The sequence below is a fragment of the Triticum aestivum genome, chromosome 1B, assembly GCF_018294505.1.
Source record: "Triticum aestivum cultivar Chinese Spring chromosome 1B, IWGSC CS RefSeq v2.1, whole genome shotgun sequence".
NCBI lineage: Eukaryota > Viridiplantae > Streptophyta > Magnoliopsida > Poales > Poaceae > Triticum > Triticum aestivum.
In genome coordinates this window covers 604,716,465-604,722,518 of record NC_057795.1, presented here as the reverse complement: position 1 = coordinate 604,722,518, position 6,054 = coordinate 604,716,465, and the positions used below count along the sequence as shown (strand labels likewise).

General features: G+C 50.4%; 1 non-coding gene across 1 annotated transcript; it reads left to right on the top strand.

The window, feature by feature from the left end:
- The first annotated feature begins 730 nt into the window (after positions 1-730).
- On the top strand, positions 731-803 carry TRNAV-UAC (transfer RNA valine (anticodon UAC)). Its single transcript has one exon. It is a non-coding gene; the product is annotated as a tRNA-Val (tRNA).
- Positions 804-6,054: the final 5,251 nt, after the last annotated feature.

The following is a 6,054-nucleotide window of genomic DNA, read 5'->3' as shown; positions in this document are numbered from 1 at the left end:
TAGTGTATCCTTGAATGATAATCTGTTTGTGATCCTTGGGTCTTTGATATTGCACTCTTTCCCTTTATAAGTTTTTCTTGAATGGTTTCTTATGGAAGGTTTTAATGAGGTAATAGTAATGCAGGCATTACGATATGCCATTTTCTCCTTATTTTTCCAGTGAATTTTTTGAAGGTGTTCTTGATGGTATATTGTACATACCTCCTTATATTTTTCCTACAGGATTTTTGGAGGGGGCTGATCAAGATGTTGATGACGATGTTTACAAAAATCATTGAAACAGGGATTAGGAAGAATGCTAGGATTAATTAATTAGTTTAATTAAAGGAAATCCCTGCTTAGCAAAACCAACATAGGGTTTCTCTCCCGACGGATCACGTCCTAATATGACAGACGCGTCCTTCTAATCCCATCTCTTGTAATGATCGCGTATGTGCGACGCGTCCCTTCCGGGAATATAAATCCGGACATCATCACAATCAATCAACAGCGATTGTTATTATTCGTTACTGTTTCTTTACAATAACAAATGGCTATAACTTATTGCGCAAAACAACATCAGCGTAACTTTGAATACGGACTAGTTATTCGCAAAAAACAAAAGAAGAATACGGACAACTTAGACTTGACAGAACCGCAAACCTTTAGATGGTTGGCCACTGATCTTAGGCGTGCCAAAAGACCACGCTAGTTTGAAATATAAGAGCTGTTGTTCGTTTGTAAAACAAAAGCTGCTGTGGTGTAGTGGTTATCACGTCAGTCTTACACACTGAAGGTCTCCGGTTCGATCCCGGGCAGCAGCAATTTTTTATCAATCTCTTCCATCTTTTCCCGTACTGTAACTGCACAACATCTCACGACTCTTTTTGGTCCCGCTGCGATCTCACGATTCTTTCTAGTTGCGACGAAATTTCTGTTGTTCCAACAAACATTTTTCGGCATGCCAACCCTTTAACTGGGAAGAGAGACTGTTGGTTCAGCAGCTGCAGAGTCACGGTAGCACAACACTAGTGAACCTTCAGGCACACCGTCGCGTCAACCGAGAGAGAGGAGGGGTGGTTAAAATGGCGATGAGGGGCGGCGGGCGGGCGCGGCAGAACGCGATCCGGTCGGGCATCGTGGTGCTGGGCGCCGCAGCCTTCGCCTACCTCTCCTACCGCGTCGGCTTCAAGCCCTACCTCGACCGCGCCCAGGAGGCCATGGACTCCCAAATCCACAGCTCCGACCACGCCGCAGCCGCCGCCGCGGCCGCCGCTTCCGCCTCCGCCTCCTGGGAGGACCAGACTGGTCACCCGGAGGGCGACGGCGGCCTCGCGCCGTCCAGGGACCCGGCCACCGTGCTCCGCGACTGACGCGCCGTCCAGGGGCTTCCGCGGCAGCTTGGCTTGTTGTGGCATTTCGCCGAACAGGTTGTAAGCGGATAATAAAATGTACTAGAACTGTTTTTCGCACTGGAATTCTCCCTACTGTTATCGCTGGTATGGTTTCAAAGTATTTTAATCTGTGCCTGGTTCTATCATCATGCTCTTATTAGTTCATTGAAAACTCACCTGCGCTGCAAATGCCTGCCCTGCTCACACATGTAGCCTGATGTGAACATGCTGAAAATACGATTGATGGCTCTAGTTGACCAGGCAGTTTTCAGATCAAATGGCTGTGCAAATTACAGGACCACGAAGCGGAGTATCTTCTAGATTACAGCGACATTGTCAGATTTGTGTGATCCTAATGGCAAAATCTCATCTTCTTGTTGCCTCAGGTTCTTGTTCCGACTTACTCACGATAGCGATTAATCCGCTACCATTACAATTTGTGTGATGTAGAGATTTGGTTCTTCAGGAACTTGAAGAGAGAATAGGTCTAAATGATTAAGCATCACTCTCCCTGCAGTTAGTGCCTAGACTTGTTTTGTTCGAGCCCTTTATGCAGGGTCGACAGACTGGGAATGGGAGCACAAGCAAAACAGTGGTTCGAGAGTTGCTGCAGACAGAGCAAACATGCCAAACTCCAACAGAGCTAGTGATTTGATTTCAGATTTCACTGAATTATCAGCAAATCGCACACTTGCTCTATCGATTCTTATTAAACTAGCACAATGGGCGTGCATCGCAACGAGAACCGCTAGAAGGCGAGGTATGCCACTGGGTTAGGAAATCATCGGAAGATGTTTGCGTCCTATGACTGTTATGTGGTTCCAACGATTAGAAAAGAGAACAAGAATATGAGGGCCAAATTGCAGAATGTGAGGCGTTCGAGCATCCAAAGTGACCATTGATATGACAAAATGTGGTCCGAATTGCTTGTGACATTTAAAGCGTGAGACGACATTTCAAATTTTGAAACTGGGCAAGGTGGGGCATTAGAGAGGAAACAAAGCAACGACGACGACGGTCGGATAGGAGGGTGAGGCCTTCTGTAACTTTGGCTCATTGCAGACACCGATTTGCTTAGGGGCAGGGATAAAACTTGTCAGATATGCGAAGTTGAGGGTGTGACTTCTGATTTTGAAGTTGAGACATGGACTTATCTCTTTTTATACATAAAAAGAATCACATTCTTGGCCACTCTAAGACAACCGAGATATATGTGGGTGAATCGAGATGCCAAACCACATAGTCTCGTTTGTCTAGATGGCCAATTGAGCTAAATAATGTGCCACTTTATTTGACTATCTCTGATCATCTTGTGCTTTGGCTTGCACTTTTTTGCGTTTGACAGATCACAACCATAATTGAGCCCACCCACCTTGATCTTCAGAGTCTACTATTTGTGCCAGTGTCGAGTAGTCGGGAGGAAAATGAACTAGCAACATGTTCTAGACAAAAATATCTCTTTTCTAGAGAATTTTTTCAATGCTTCTAATAAATAAATAAATGTCAGCATTGCTGATTAAAAATCATTCTACCAGCACTAAAATAAATAGTTTATCCATCTACTTCGACAAAATTGTTGATTAAAGAGGGGATGAACACGATCTCCCCGAGACATTATTCTCGATCGCCATACTCCCCCGACTCCCCGACTCCCGTGTCGTCCACCCCGCGGGCGACCCGGGAGGGCGGCGTCGCCGCCTAGGGGTTCCCTTCCCCGCTGCCCTTCTCCTCGCCGCCACCGATGGGCGCCACCGGGCAAAGCCCTCGTGGCGTTGGCGGCTGAGGGAGTTTCGGACTAGGGGGTGTCCGGATAGCCGAACTATCATCATCGGCCGGGCTCCAAGACTATGAAGATACAAGATTGAAGACTTCGTCCCGTGTCCGGATGGGACTTTCCTAGGCGTGGAAGGCAAGCTTGGCGATACGGATATGTAGATCTCCTACCTTTGTAACCGACTCTGTGTAACCCTAGCCCTCTCCGGTGTTCATATAAACCGGATGGCCTTAGTCCATAGGACGAACAACAATCATACCATAGGCTAGCTTCTAGGGTTTAGCCTCCTTGATCTCGTGGTAGATCTACTCTTGTAATCCACATCATCAATATTAATCAAGCAGGACGTAGGGTTTTACCTCCATCAAGAGGGCCCGAACCTGGGTAAAAACATCGTGTCCCTCGTCTCCTGTTACCATCCGCCTAGACGCACAGTTCGGGACCCCCTACCCGAGATCCGCCGGTTTTGACACCGACATTGGTGCTTTCATTGAGAGTTCCTCTATGTCGTCACCGATAGGCTCGATGGCTTCTTCGATCATCATCAACAACGCAGTCCAGGGTGAGACCTTCCTTCCCGGACAGATCTTCGTATTCGGCGGCTTTGCACTGCGGGCCAATTCGCTTGGCCATCTAGAGCAGATCGAAAGCTACGTCCCTGGCCGTCAGGTCAGATTTGGAAGTTTGAACTTCACGGCTGACATCCCCGGGGACTTGATCTTCGACGGATTTGAGCCACAGCCGAGCGTGCCGCACTGTCACATCGGGCATGATTTAGCTCTGCCGTCGAACAGTACCCTGGAGGCCGCACTCGAGGTCGCTCCGATCCTCAATTCGGAGCCGGCCGCGCAGATCGAGGATGGATGCCTAGACACCGCCTCGGGGGCTGCAACCTCTACGACGATAGAGCCAAACACTGACTTTGTCCCTCATAAAGCTCGTGACTCCAAGGTGCCGGACTCCTCGCCGGACTCCGAACCTCCCGCGCCCGCCCTGATCGAATCAGATTGGGCGCCGATCATGGAGTTCACCGCAGCGGACGTCTTTCAACACTCACCTTTCGGCGACATCTTGAGTTCGCTAAAATATCTCTCGTTATCAGGAGAGCCCTGGCTGAACTGCGGTCAGGACGGTTGGGATGCGGACGGCGAAGAAATTCAAAGCCCACCCACCACCCACTTGGTAGCCGCTGTCGATGATTTAACCGACATGCTAGACTACGACTCCGAGGACATCGACGGTATGGACGACGATGCCGGAGACGACCAAGAACCAGCGCCCACTGGGCACTGGACAGCCACCTCATCGTATGACATATACATGGTGGATATCCCAAAAGATGGGAATGGCGAAGGAACAGAGGAGGATGACCCCTCCAAAAAGCAGCCCAAGCGTCGGCGTCAGCGGCACCGCTCTAAATCCCGCCACAGCAAGAATGAAGACTCCGGCACCGGAGACAAGAATACACCGGATAGTGCCGAAGACAACCCGCTCCAGCAAGATGCAGCGCAGGAGGACGGAGATGCAGCCCTCATGAGAGAGCGGCAGAAGAAGAGGTAGAGGATTATATGCCTTCCTCCGGAGACAAAGCAAGCCTCGACGACGATGAATTCGTCGTGCCTGAGGATCCCATCGAACAAGAGCGTTTTAAACGCAGGCTTATGGCCACGGCGAACAGCCTCAAGAAAAAGCAGCAACAGCTTAGAGCTGATCAGGATCTGCTAGCCGACAGATGGACGGAAGTCCTCGCGGCCGAAGAGCATGAGATCGAACGCCCCTCCAAAAGCTACCCTAAACGCAAGCTGCTCCCCCGATTAGAGGAGGAGGCTTACGAACCCGCATCACCAGGAGACAATACGACTGACCGACCACCCCGTGGTCGCGACAGAGTGGCCTCTAGGCCCTTCACCAGACCCGTACCCCGGCATCGCTCGAAAAGCACACGGCCACAGGGGAACACTCCGGACTTGTGAGATATATTGGAGGACAAGGCAAGACAATCAAGATCGATCTATGGATCGCGTGGGCGTCCCACGATATGTGACGACAATCGTCGCGCCGGACACAGTAAGATCGGCCGGGCCGAACAAAATAGACCAAGCTCCCTTGAGCTCCGTCGTGATATCGCCCAGTACAAAGGCGCCGCACACCCACTATGCTTCACAGATGAAGTAATGGATCATCAAATCCCCGAAGGGTTTAAACCCGTCAATATTGAATCCTACGATGGCACAACAGACCCCGCGGTTTGGATTGAAGACTATCTCCTTCACATCCACATGGCCCGCGGTGACGATCTTCACGCCATCAAATACCTCCCCCTCAAGCTTAAAGGACCAGCCCGACATTGGCTCAACAGCTTGCCAGCAGAGTCAATTGGGAGTTGGGAGGACCTGGAAGCCGCATTCCTCGATAACTTCCAGGGCACTTATGTGCGACCACCAGACGCTGATGACCTAAGCCACATAATTCAGCAGCCAGACGAATCGGCCAGGCAATTCTGGACACGGTTCTTAACCAAGAAAAACCAAATCGTCGACTGTCCGGATGCGGAGGCCCTCGCGGCCTTCAAGCATAACATCCGCGACGAGTGGCTTGCCCGACACCTGGGACAGGAAAAGCCGAAATCCATGGCAGCCCTCACATCACTCATGACCCGCTTCTGCGCGGGTGAAGATAGCTGGCTAGCACGTAGCAATAACCTCAGCAAAAATTCTGGCAGTCCGGACTTCAAGGACCGAAATGGCAGGCCGTGTCGCAACAAAAACAAACGCCGCATTAACGGCGATCATATTGAGGATACGGCAGTCAATGCCGGATTCAGAGGCTCTAAACCCGGTCAGCGAAAAAAGCCATTCAAAAGAACTACTCCGGGTCCGTCCAATTTGGACCAAATACTCGACCGCT